The 14,970-nt window shown below is 24.5% G+C and overlaps 1 protein-coding gene across 2 annotated transcripts in view; it reads left to right on the plus strand.

Annotated features, from left to right (window-relative positions):
- Positions 1 to 1,578: 1,578 nt before the first annotated feature.
- The window catches only part of LOC129981291 (multiple PDZ domain protein-like), a 184,237-nt gene continuing 170,845 nt past the window's right edge, over positions 1,579 to 14,970 (plus strand). For both annotated transcript variants that reach the window (XM_056092065.1, XM_056092067.1), the window contains exon 1: positions 1,579 to 1,846. The gene's annotated coding sequence lies outside the window, so the exon portion shown is untranslated. The remainder of the gene's footprint in view (positions 1,847 to 14,970) is intronic.

Below are 14,970 nucleotides of genomic sequence, written 5' to 3' on the forward strand. Positions count from 1 at the left end.
TTTCGCTTTATCCTTGACGAGTTATTTGATGATTAATATCTGGCATGCGGTTAATAGCATCCAAAAATCAAATTTCTGTTTTAGACGCGTTTTTTCCACAGCCGATTGAAAAAAAATTGACAGAGAACTAACTGCAATTTCAGTCACAAAATCCCATGCCAAATGTGATATATTTAAGTCATTACAACTCTGAGTTAACCCATTTATTCGTCTCTAAAATTATAGACCGACAGACGATCAATTCCTGGTTGGATTTGATTAAAAATTTGATAGGTGTCTAAATTATAGATTTTAAATATGTGTATTGAATTTTATTTATCTAGCTCTCTTCATTTTGTTATTATCAGCGTTAGGTTATATTCGAAACGCCGGACAGATACACTTCCTATGAACATAATTTACTGAAAATTTGATAGAAAACTGCATATTTAGTGTAAATACCGAATACCAAAATAGCTCAGATTGTTTTAAAACTATCTTTGTCACAGACAGACAGACGGACGGGCATTTCCCAAAAATGTGTTTTTCGAACTCAGGGAGTTCTAAAATGTATAGATTCATCAAAATCTGGAGTTCGAATTTTTTTTGAAAATTCACTATACATTCTCTATACTACGTACACGAGAAGGTAAAAAGATACAATATTATGATTTTTTTTCGTTATTAGCTTCAAGAGAAATCTAAATGTTTTTGAAAAAAATTGTCATTGAAATTAAATAAATTATCATGTTAATTTTATTTTTAATTTATCAATTCTTTCATAAAATCCTAAACGGGCAACTTTCCTAACATGTCTTAATATCATTAACATAATCAAATTTTTAAATTTATGAAAGTATTTTAAATAAACAAATTTTGATGTAAGATATGAGTTTAAAACCAAAGTTCAATTCACTTAACACCAACTGATTAGAGTAACGTAAAACACTTTGCATTAAACTAAAACGTTAGACAAAACGTTTCAAAAACCGCATTGTTTCTGTAAAATAGTAGTTAAATATCAGCGAAATTCTTATTCTAATAATAATTTAAATAATTAATTTAGCTAAGAATATAGGAAATGCGGAAACTCACATCCCAAATAAATTTATTTTTGGTTCATTTAATGATTTTTTCGTAAGACAATACAAAATAGCTGAAAAGTATTTCTAAGTGAATGCAAATATAAATAATAATGTATCCAGGCAAACGAAAAAAAGAATTATTCAACTACTAAAAATGCAAAATGATGTAGAAATAATGCATATTCTGCAATTTTCTTCTAAAATTACGAAGGAAAAGACATATATAATAAAAAAAAATCCGTTAAAAGAGAAATGAAAAGTTATATCAAAAGTTAAATTTAATTAAATCCTGAAAATGCATTTTAAGAAAAGTTGCTGACAAAGACAAATTCCATCGAGAATGACAACAAATAAAATGTGCGAGCAAAGAGAAAATGGTTGAAGGTAAGACTTTTAAGTTGTTGTCGTAGGCTGCATTTGATGAAATTTTTGCTCGCCAAGTGGCGCCAATCTGTAATTCGTCTCGTGTATCATACTTTTCTCGTCTTCAGATTCGCTAGAACTTCGCTGTTGCCAACGTCGTTGGTAAATTTCTCCGGTGATTTGAAAACGATCTAATGAAATGTGCGTTATTTAATTGCAAATTTGATTGAAAAGTGTGTTTTAGGTTTTTGCGAAGTATAATTAAACATAAATAAAATCAACCTTTAGAACTATGTGATTGTCATTTTTAGAAGCATTACATTATACAAAACATTTATTTTCTCTTGTGTGAACGCATTTCGGAAATGATTTACTGTTTCGAAACTTGAAATAGCAAAACGATGTGGTCAAAAGTTAAGGTAAGTAGATGTTTTATTCAAAATATTCTTTAGTGAAGTTATTTCATCTTATAAATATGACTTAAATATCAATTCATCATTAAGAAATATTACTGAACAGATGATGTGCAGAAATAAAGGAAAAAATTTTCAAAACAGAATAAATATTTTATACATTAATCGTTTGTTAAATGAAATACATAAATATTTTATGAAATATATTTATATATTTCATAAAAATATAAATATAAAAGAAAAATATAAATATTTTTATATATTTCTTTTATATGAATATTATTACTAACAATTAATTTTTATTTTATATATTAAAAACTGCAAAAAAGTTTCATTTTATGATAAAGAAACAATGATGTTAAACATTAATGATTTGGAATTATTCTAATATACATTCATTTCAGGTTTTAATGAAAACAATAATAACGAACACAAATGTATAAATATTATTTTAATAAAAACATTTCAAAAGTATTTATAAATACAAAAATGAAATAATTGCCGTTTATCACATTTTTGATATTTGTAATAAAAATTACTTTTCATTTTAATTATTATGTTATTTTCTGTACTTATGTTATTAATGGATTTTAAATAATTATATTTATTTGTATTTTTGATTTCCCATCAGAAATATTTAATTTATTGATTATTTAAAAAAAAAATATTTTTACTAACAAAACGAGTTTAAAGATTTTTTTTTTCTTAATTTCATACGTAATTTGAATCCTTTATTGTTAATTCGGATTATCGGAATAATATTATTTTCAACAAGAGCTGATGTTTAAACTAACAAAATATGCAAGTAGAACATATTAACTGAGAAATATTTCTCTTATTATCAAGCAAAACTTTTATTATTAAGTTGTATATATTTTCCTTATATGTGCAATAATAAGGAAAAAACATTTTGAGAAAAGAGTAGAGATTAAATAAAGGTAATTAAAAAGCCTATTATTGAAAATGTATGTTTTAAATATTTTTTTTAAAAGAACAATAATAAAGAAAAGATAATTTCAATAGTGAAATAAAAAATAACTTATAAATGAAAAGTAAAATTGATACAAGTATTGATGAAGTTGACAAATTTTGTGAAAAAATCGTTCAGATACATTTTGAATAAATTGATAAAAACATTTTTATAAATTAAAAATAATAAACATTTTAAAATAATTTTTATTGTTTTTTTTGTATTTTTTTAACAAAAAAAAATGCAAGTAAAAAAAATTGAAAATTTCTTTAAACATTTTTGACGTCTATTTATATTCTGATAAAAGTATTATTTAAATTTTTTTGTTGGTGGTGGTCTAGAGAAAAACATATTTCATAACTGTCTATAAAACATTCAAAATGCTACTGAGTTTTTTTATTATTATTATTACGTGGGACATTCCTTTACTGCTTTAATATTTCAAAGCAATCTTTCTTCTATTCTTGTTTATAGATATCTGAATTCGCAATGCAAAAATATAGCGCACTTTCTCGTCGAAAGGAATCTGTCGGGACGCATCAATCTAAAATAAGCCTCTTTCAGATTCGTTCGTGCGTTGCTATTTTCGAAATATTTTCCGAAAATATATTATTTAAAAATGATAGTCTGCTTCCGATTGTTTTCAAAGAAAATAAAATGTCAGAGCCTCCTTTTCGTTTTGCTTTAGCTTAAATAACGTACAATTTTCAAAATAAACTATGTTAATTTTGGAATGGATTCCATCTTTTCTATATTTGAACAGATAATTTTGATGTCACCTGAACCAATATTCCCCTCTATAAACTTTTGCATCCCACTAAAGGTTTATATTGATTGCATATTTATAAACAATGCAATCAATAATAGTTCTCAGTCTTTTAGTATACATGTCTCGGATTGCAATAAAGTTTGATGTACAGAATGTTAGCCTCTAACGCGTTTTGCGTTTATAGTTTATTTTTGTACGAGTAATTAGAATATTTCTAAAAGGCGCATTATCATGGACAATTATTTCCTCTAAAGTTGTCATTCCACTTAACCTTCGAGAAGTTAATTTCTAATTTTATATTATAAGAATTTTTATATTAATCGCATGTTATAATTACATATTTTATTCATTGTTTGAACTTTAGTTTCATGTTTTCGTCGATTATTGATATATTTTGTAGTGTCTTGTTTGTCGAATAAATTAATTATGACTCGCGAATCTAAGGAAAATGTTTAAATTCTGTGATATCAGTGAATATAAAATTTTGGAGATCGTCTTATAATTGATCGTTGGTTGATTAACGTTTGAAGATAATTCTTACATGTAGAATTTAAAAAGTTAATTCAGATTTTCTTATTAATTATAAATTCCTTTTTATATCGAATATAATTGACAAATTTTAAAAGACTTATTTTTCTTTTGCTGAAATACAATATTTATAATTCTAGTTTCTGTCAAAATTAGGGCATATTATTGGTTACTTTTCAATCATAAAATTAGTTATATCACGTTTGTGGGGTTTAATACATTTGAAAAATAACTTATTTTGCGAACACGTTTATGTAACGATTTCCTTTATTTATATATTTCAGTTTTAAGAGTGCAAAGGTTTATTTTTGTTTTTTTTCTTTGATTAAAATAAAATGTAATGCTACATAAGGTATCATTTGGAAGACATCTATGTATTGTGCACTGAATGGAATATGAACTGGAACCCTCATCCTCAAACTTCAATATCAGAAAGGCATTTTACAATTTGTGGATTTAGAAAAAGTATTTTTTCTGTATATGATGTTTATTATTCATAAATTTGTCTCTTGCACTCTCGATTCACTGGTTGGAAGAAAATGATCAAAAGTGATGCTACCAAGGATCCAAAAATTTATTAGAAACAAAACTGTTTTCACATCAGTGGCCACTATGAAAAGATGATCAAAATATTTATCTAAAAATATTTCATTTTAAAAATTATCATCTATATACAATAATGCATAAATTTATTTCAAAGTTTTCAATCAAAAATTCAATTACCATTCAAATTGTAACAGTAAAAAATGCAATATAAGTAATATTTTCAAAATAAGTAATAGAGTTAGTTGTTGATTTCATTGCTTGGGGTAAATCGAAATATTTCATATTTGTTCTCATATATTATAATATAGAGAGGAAGTCGCTTCTTTCATCATAGAATGAGCAAACTAAAATTTTTAATTCTCATCCAATATACCTAAAGACTATGATCTGTTTGTTTTGATTATTATGTAATAAAAAATATGTAAAATAGAAAATTTTTCACTCATATCATAATATGAAGTCTTGATACAGCCAATATACCCATCAACGCTGAACGAAGCAGAAGTGGCATATAATATGGAATCTATAAGAGCAAAAGCATTTAAAGTCATATCTATTTTTTTTCTGTAAAATATAAGTATTTCAAAGTGCGCGTTTTTGCTATATTTTCATTATATCCTTCAAAACTTTTTGATATATCAATTATTTTACCTTTTGAAGTAATATTTAAATTAAATATTTTTTCTAAAAATTAATGAAACTTTTTTTTAAAAAAAAATTCAAAATCATCTTCATTTTTGTTTATTATTTTATACGAAATAGACAATGATTTTGAATATAAAGTGACTTTTGAATTCGAAAGAGATATTTATGTAGTTTCTATGGATATTTATAAAATCCTACTGTCTAAAGTGATTTTTCTTGAGGAAAATATCATTAGAAATTCAATCAAAACTAAATCTTTCTAGTATTTATCATATTGAAAAACTCAAGACCAAGTATCATATGACTTTGTACATTCTCATAACATTTCTATTTTTATGCTTCTGAATACCTCAAGTGTTTCGTTTCGAATTTCTGGAAATATATTTGGAAAAAGTAGTCCAATTTAACTAACCAGTACTAATTTTATTCAGTTGTGTTGCATATTGAAACTCACAAAATATAATTGATACTTCAATCTACAATACAAATTTTACTTTGTGATTTAGGAAAATAATCATATGAAGTAAAAGCATTCGGAAATCAGAAATGGTTGCATTAATCATATCAAATGTTTCAAAAACAAATACTTTTTTTCATAAAGAACATGATATTTTTAAGAAATCAAATTACATTTAAAAGTTAAACTCAAATATTTTCATTCTATTATTGAAGGATTTGTGTACTTAGAAACCTTAAATTCTGATGATACATTCTCTGTTAGTTAATAGCTGATTGAAAAAGTAATAAAAATGAGCAAATTTAGTAAAAAAGTAAAGCTACAAGATTCAGAACAGTAAATAAAAAAAATTCAGTTACATGAATATTTCAAGAAATATATTTTATAAAATCTTGACATATCTATTATGTAATTCCTCTTCATATGGAAATATTTATTTGAATAGAAAATCATTCCAGATTTAATACTCTTAATATTAAAAATATTTTGATATGTACACTACTCTAGAACTAGTTTGTCTAGATTTATTCATCCCCCAAATAAAAGCTCTCTTTTGAAACAACAAAAAAATATTCCACAAAATATTTTCATCAACTTTGCTGCACCATTCCTTTATATTTAAATAAGAATATATGACCAACAACCACCGACATTGAAATTGGCACTGAAACTGCCTCCGGATATTTGCTGAAGCGCGGTTACAGTAAACGTAAATCCAGGTTACTGATGTTGCTGAATGTATTTTTGATCGGCCATAAACTGTTCCAGAAGATTACACAGGGGCAACCGTAGGCAACATAAATCTAGATTACTGGCTTGCATCAACAAATTTTTGATTTACCATCAAATTATTATAATGGATTCGCCTATCGATATTCAACACAGCATGTTGGAATCCATTATTTATTTAACATAATGGCATTTGATTTGTTGCTGATATTAAAATGAAACAAATTTATTGAGTTAATTTATATGAGAATCTTTAGTATCTATTATAAAAGTTTATCAATTATCACTCATTATGGCTTTTTTTGTTTATCATAAACATTTAGAGAAATTATCATTATATTTACATTATCATGCATATCAACTTCTTATGTTATTCTTATACAATTAATATGTATGATAATTTACATTATCATACATATTTGAATTGAAATATTTAAATTCAAATGACATTTAATGTTATGCTGGAAATAATGAAAAATACGAAGAAAAAAATTGAAATCAACCTTATTTGACATGAAACACTTTCGCCTGACGTTTTAAAATTTTAATATGGATATCACGTAAACCTTTCCGGAAAAAAATAGGAAAATGAATCATTAAGATCCATTATAAAAGTTATTATTCACTATCAGTTATCATTCATTACGATTTTGTTTATCACTCAAATTTATAATTTTGCATGTTAATCACACAAAATTATAATTTTGGAATCAGATTTCATTTTAGATATGATATTTCATGTTATGTTTGCACTAATAAAAAATAGAAAGAATTGAAATCCACCTTATTTGACATGAAACCCTTTTGTTTGACATTTTAAAATATCCAAGTTGGATTTTACATAAATTTTGATGTTCCTCTGAAAAATTTGAAAACAAAACTTTAGTAATAATTCATACTTTGAAAAAATTTAAAAATGAATCTGGAGATATCTTTTTAAAATGATTATTATCATTTAAAACTTTTCGATTAAGCTTAAATATTTAAATCTGAGATAAGAGTTGTTTTCTGGTATTTCTGTAAATTAAGTAATTAGAGTATTAATAATTAGCTAATTTCGAGGTTAAATATTAAATTTTAATGATTTACAGATATAAAATGTGTATTATAATTTACACAAAAACATTATATTAATGTACTTTTGTGTGATTTGTAAGAGAAAATGGTAATGCAAAAATGTTTTTGAATGATTTTCTAAGTTTCAATTTGCATTTTTTTCAGATTAAATTGAATATATCCGAATTGTATATAACCAAAATATTTTACATTGCATTAATATAAATCTTTATCCAATTTGAATTAAAAGATCACAAATAAAGTTTGGTAGAGATATTCCTAAATCTAGTATTGAAGAATAATTCACAATATTTACAGATTTCTTTTATAAAATAATAGACCCATAACACACAATTTCATCATTCGTACTTTTTAATGGCATTTATAATAGATACATGTGAAATTTCCTAAACATGAAGTTGTATGTATTATCTGTAAATATTAAACTGTAGGTCATCAAAATGCTTTATTGATACATGTCTGATGCTAATTTATATCTGTGTCAAATTTTAGTTACTTCTTTTCTTTAATCTTCTATTTTTTACGATATAAAATGCAAAACAAGTTCTCACTTTGTCGAACACATTAAGTTCATAAATTGAAATAAGGGAAATCAAAAACTTGAAAAATCAAAGCAAGCACTGAAGATTTAAGTCATAGTCATAGTTAAAAAATGGTAACTTTTGATAAAATAAAAAAAAATCATCAAAAAGCAATAATATTCATTTAATATTTCTTTATTTTCCCCAAATATTTAATTATATTAAAAATGTGAATAAAAAATACTTTGATATTTTCATGTTATTTTATTTCTTCTTATTAAACAAATTATGGGATCAAGTTTGAAGGTGGGCAATCCCTTGTTTAAAATTATTATTAACACAATTTGCAAGAATAGTTGAAGAACTAGAATTATTTCTCATGTGAAATTAAAAAATAAGACATGTTTGTTACAAAAAAGATAAAAGCTCCTTATTGAAAGATTATACTCTTTCTAAAAATTGATAGCCCACGCATTATCAATGTTAATATTCTTTTTTACAGAATGGATAATGCTACTGTTACTTTTATTTTTAATATTGGAAGAAAAATGAAATCGTAATGATTTTGACTATTAATTCCATTACAATTTCGTTAATGGATGCGCTTATCAAAGCTTGTATCATGTCATTTAAATTTGGATGCTTATAATAAAACATTTGAAATTTTTCTTCCATGCTTGCTTTTAAAATTATCCGGAAAGAAATTTATTTTATGCTAAGAATAAATATATTTCTTTCAAAACTTTTATACAAAAATAAACAGAGTTAAGAAATATATTGGAATAGTGGACTTTTTCATCAATTCGATAAATGGAAATTAATGGATTTTTTTTCTATCCCTTACGGTTTCCATTCAGGCTTGTGAAATATGAAGAATAAATTCATTCTGTCATTAGAATACATTATCAGATTACTATTCGTTCCATATAATGGCAGATATATTAAACTAACGAAAAACAAAATTAAGACGAACATAACATTATTAAGGTAGAAATTTATTAAAAGTGGAACATTAGTTGCGCTTTTTTTTCTTTTAATACATTAATGATTTTTCAGTAACTACGTTTCAGTTTAATTCCGTTCTTGTAATTTAATCGATAATCATTAAAATGCTGATTTTAAAAGTATATACATTTCCTAAATTGAATTCTTGATAAATCACGATTTTACATGCTTACATTTTGATAACTAAAGGCATTTTAGAGTTTATAGATAGAAACAAAAGTAGGAAGCAATGAAAAGCCTTTGTTTTTTTCGCAAAGGTTTGAAGCTTAAAAATTATTATAGGTTTCCTTTTTAAGCTACCGAGTTTACTTAAATTATTAACTTCAATTTTCCACATATGAAAAAAAAATATTTCAAATAATTAAAATCACATAGATTAAAAAAAAAAACATAACGATACAAATTTGAGATAAGATCAAATCAATAGGCGTTGTGAATATGTGATAAGTTTGAATTAAACCAGCTAAAAAATGTTTTCACACATATGGCCTGGAAATTTATATGCTGTGATGTCAATTTAGGTATAGTATTTTCCATTATAAATGGATCAAAACTTTTACTTTTGTCACAAAATATATAGTTATATTATCGTTACTTCCTAATAGTTACAAATTTATGTAATAAATCAGAAAAGTATATTCAATAAACAATTGTTTATAAATTTCTTAAAATAAAAGGCAACACACAAGAATCACAAAATTGCACATCATATTAGCATATGATATTGTATGATATCTCTAAGATACAGTTTAAGATTTTGAAAAATTGTGAAAATAATCGTTTGTCATTTTTCTCTGCAAATAAATGTAATTGTGTTTAAAAATAAAATTAATATTTTCAGCAAACTTAAATAAATATTCAGCATTATTCTCAGATGAAAGCGGTGGTTTATTTTTAGAAGATTAGATTTCTTTGTGTGAAATTAGATTTCAATATTTGTTTGGAATTAACTAATTTTTAACAATTACAACATTTTTAGAATTCTTTCTAAAATTTATAAAACACGTATCTTACTTTTACTTATCATTTTTTAGTTAAATCAAGATATTTCAATCAACAATAGGGATGAAAATTATGTATATTTCATAACGACTAAAACAATTATCGCTTTACCATTAACATTATCTCCATAATACCAAAAATCATATTGTAATACTAGATGTTTTCATATAATTCATTGAAATATTTATATCGCATATCATTTGGTGATATAAAATCTGCAGCCCAATTAATTGGTAAATTAGTAAGTAATTTTTGGAAAGAATTTATCTTCATAAATAGCATTTTTTTTTTTTTTGCCAAAGGTCAGATGTAGCAAGTAAAGCATTTCCTCGTGAAAGCTACAACTTTAGAAGTCTTGATTTAACTCACTGCTAATTCAATAACTATATTGAGATGCAATTAAAATTCCAAGTCCCTCTTTTATTGATCTAAAAGATTTCAGCTTTACTGATCTAAAAGGTAACTTTATTCCCCTATTTTACATAGTTACATACTGATACTTAAAAATGTATAAATAGAAACTCCATTAGTAATAATCTCAACCACAATTATTAGATTTCACTTTTCCATTAATGAGAGATAATTTCTCCTCTTTTTCTTTAAAAATCAGCATCATAAAAGAATAAAACGCCTTCATTTTCTAATTCTATTTGCAAAATCAAATAATTTGCATTGCTATAATTTCTGATTAAATTTAAAATTATTAAAATGTTGCAAACTTGCATATTGTAAATCGAACGTCTGTACAGTTTTTTTATTTAAAAAAATCTGAATAAGCGAAAATTTCTTATATATATATATATATACCTCTCAAGCATTCCTCTTTTACATGCTTTATCTAAATTCATTTCTTTCATTCATTATAAAGAAATGTGTCTTCAGAAAACATACACCATTATAAGAAAATGGATTTTATTTCTTTTATATAGAATTTTACTGTCCAATTCATTAAGTCCGATAATATTTTTATGTTTTACCCATTTATACTTTTCTTTCATCGTGACCATTCATCAGTTTCCTTTTTTTTCAGTATAGACACTTTTTCTACAAAGGAATCGAAAATCCTACTGACTGAACGACAAGAGATAAGTCTGTGGTATTGAGATAGTAACCACGGTAACGAAAGAGATCAGTTTCATTAGACGGAAGAGATTTCTACCTTTTTTTTTAAGTTTTCCCTTTTTAGTTCTTTTAATTCCTTTTGTCCAAAGTTACAATTTTTTTTCTATTTTTTTGCTAAGAACAAAGTATAGTGCTTTGAAATGAAGTGATTTTAGTCTTCTTTTCGAGTTCTTTTTCATTTCTTCCATTGTTATGATCCTTGATTTAAAGCTTGAAGCACACGATAACAGAAATACGAAAGTTGGAAGTCAATAAAATGTATTATTAGAGATCTTGCTGATAAGTCTTTTGTCCAAGTAATTAGTCGTATTCTATTGATTGTAAAGAACTAAGAGAAAGTGCAGACTTTTCATTGATGTTAATAGAATTAAAAAAGAAAAGTGAAAATGTTAGTGATATTTATTTTAATGAGGATCGTTTGAATACAGAATATAAGAAACTGTCAAAAGTAATGTCAATAAAATTAAAACAATAAAAACTTACATTAGAGTTCATATATTTCTCTGCGGATGTTTAAATTTACTCAGCGTAAATAAACAAATAAAATTGAAATACTATAAAACCTGAGATAAATTACAAAAAAAAAAATGGAAGAAATGATATCTGAATATTTAAAATAATAAATCGATGTTCTGAAATCGTAATCAAACTTTTGATTTGATAGATTTTAAGAAAATAACTGTTATAATTTATATGCATGTTTTTGATATGCAATATGTTGATATCAAAAATGTGTGAAAAATAATATGAAGAAATTCTGTTTCCAACCTTAATGAAGTTTTATTCAATTCATCATCGTAAGTTTTCAAAAAAGTGAAAAGTGAGTTTGAATTCTGTTATAATGAGGTCAGATAGAATTTTATATTTATTCCTTTTATAAGTCCTGCTTTTTAAAAAATAATAGCGTGTATATTTTCATACATCAAATAAGAAATAAATTCTTAATCACATAACAAACGTAAACGTAATAAAGAGTAATTTTAAAATTTGAATCTATAACGCATGATGCATTTGCTACTTCAATGGGAGTGAAAATTATTTTATTCAATGAAATAATTGCTTCATTTTATTAAATTTTAGTCGAATATATAAATTTTAAATTAGAATTCTATTTTTTTAAATTTATATCTTTGAATTTGCCCAGTATATTTAATGTAGTATTCTGATGGTATTAGTATAATTTTTGTTTATTTTAAGTTAACACACACAATATAAATTACATAATATTTTAGAACGATGTAAATTGTATTTAATAAATCATTGCAGAAAGTTTCTTGAATTATTTGAAGAAAAAAATTATTTTTTTATAAAACTGTATATTGAGTGTTATCAGTGTACTGCTTAACATTATTTTGACTAAACATTATATTAACTAAAGGAAGACCGTGAAAAAAAATATGCTATCAATTAAATCACATGGACCCTGCCTTTAATATTGCAAGGATGTTAAGTGTAAAATTGAAAGAGGTTTTTGCGCAGCAATTCTGTACTTCTGGCATAAACACAATTAAATTCCAAATCATAAATCATTCTTCTATTCAAAATGTAAATGAAGCACAAACTCCTAACCAACCACATCTGAATTATAGGATACAGATGGATATTTAGGTTGCAATTACATTTGTAATAGTATTCATATTTCTCATATATGTTTTAATTAGTATTAATACTTCTTTGTTTGATTTTATTTTTTTAAATAATATATTAAATTCCATTTTTTTAAAAATTATCATAATTATTTTTGAATTTTTTTTTAATATTTTAAACTTAAATTCCATTTTTAAAAATTTACCATAATTTTTTTTTTTAGAAAAAATAATTTTCTTCTATTTTGAATTTATTTTCTTTTGCAAGCTTAAATATATAAAAATGAATCTACTATTTAATATCACATTATAAAGCAAAATATTAACAAATCTAAGAATCAAATCATAATAATAATAGTTCTGGATAGTTATAAAAGGCATCAGCATCTAAAACTGGCACACGGAATGAAATCAGAGTTTATATACATACTATCGAAAAAATAATGGGAATGAGATGAAAGAGGATGACGAAAAAAAGAAGTTGGCGACGGAAAAAAAAATGGGCAAAGAAAAAAAAAGTCACAAAAGTCGCCGGTAAAATAAATTTCGTAGTCGTTGTTGCTGGTAATATCGAAATCGATAATTACAAAGAACATACTGAAAATGAGTTACGTATTATTTCATTAATGTTCAAATGACAAGGCATACACATGCAAGAATAATTGAAATTTATTATAATTGGTTGATTTTGTTGAATTTTTTGATTGAAGAGCCATTCTGTTAACTATATTGGGTCAAGCCAAATAGTAAAATTAAGTAGAATTTAAATATAATGATGTTGTAATAAATAACAAGTAGCTTTCAATGAAAACTAAATAATGTTTAAACTAAATTCTATAGATTTAAACAATTCTAAAGGTTACGCAATAAGACGTTTTTACAAGTAATTCAGGTAACATACTTTTTTTTAATGTTCAAATGACAAAATACACAAAGACAGAAATTATTTACATGTAGTGTGAGGAAAATATCCGGAGAAAATATTTTTTGTTAATTCGCATTAAGGTTACATTTTCAATGTACTTTATCTTATTTATGAGACTTATTGTGTCCAGATATTTTTTTGTGGATTTCCATTTTTAACATACATTCTCTACCTGCAAATGAAATTTGATTTCATCCCGTTTTTTAGTTTCCATTTCAAGTGCTTCCATGTAGGAAACTTACATAATCTACTCCTTCTGTGCAAGAATATGTAATTCGAGTATAAAAATATACATGCGTATATAAATTTTTTAAAAGTAGACAATTGTACTAATAAATTGAGAAAAAAAATTATTTCGACCTCCCTATTGTCCTGAGTACAAAAAAAGATACTTTAGAGAAGATTTTTTTTTTTTTTACTTTTTACCACAAGCTACAATGGAAGAAGTATGGCTTTGGGTATTCTTTGAGTTCTTTTAGATAAAGTTGAAAGCTTTAGATAAAGTTCTTTAGAACTCCCCGAAACTGCAACTTGTATTTCAGAGATGCTTCACTAAGCTAAATTTAAGGTTATATCGTTTATTGTTATAAACAATTCAATGTTATCGTTTCATTAATCTTACACTTTATTGTTATCATTTCATTATTCTTAAAGCAGTTAATTATTATCGTTTCATTATTTTTAAAACAATTCATTGTTATTATTTCGTTATTTCTAAAACAATTAAATTTTGTCGTTTCTTTATTCTTAAAACAATTCATTGTTATCATTACGTCATTTTTAAAACAATTCATTGTTATCGTTTCATTATTCTTAAAACAATTCATTGTTATCATTACGTCATTTTTAAAACAATTCATTGTTATCGTTTCATTATTCTTAAAACAATTCATTGTTATCATTACGTCATTTTTAAAACAATTCATTGTTATCGTTTCATTATTCTTAAAATAATCCATTGTTAAATTTTCATTATTTTTAAAACAATTAATTGTTATCGTTTTATTAATTCTAAAACAATTAGTTGTTTTAAAAATAATAAAACATAACAAGCAGCTACATTATTCATTCGGCAGACAATGAAAAATTAGCTATTTACAAGGAAATGTTTACGAAAGCTAAGGAATGTTCTTATAAAACCATGAGTTGAATTATCGCATCTTATCGTTTTATAAAGTGAGCTAAAATCAGAAACATCCAAAGGAAAAAGAATAAGGTTGAAGAAGTGAACAAAGACTCATTAGGTAA

The sequence above is a fragment of the Argiope bruennichi genome, chromosome 8 (genome assembly GCF_947563725.1).
Source record: "Argiope bruennichi chromosome 8, qqArgBrue1.1, whole genome shotgun sequence".
NCBI lineage: Eukaryota > Metazoa > Arthropoda > Arachnida > Araneae > Araneidae > Argiope > Argiope bruennichi.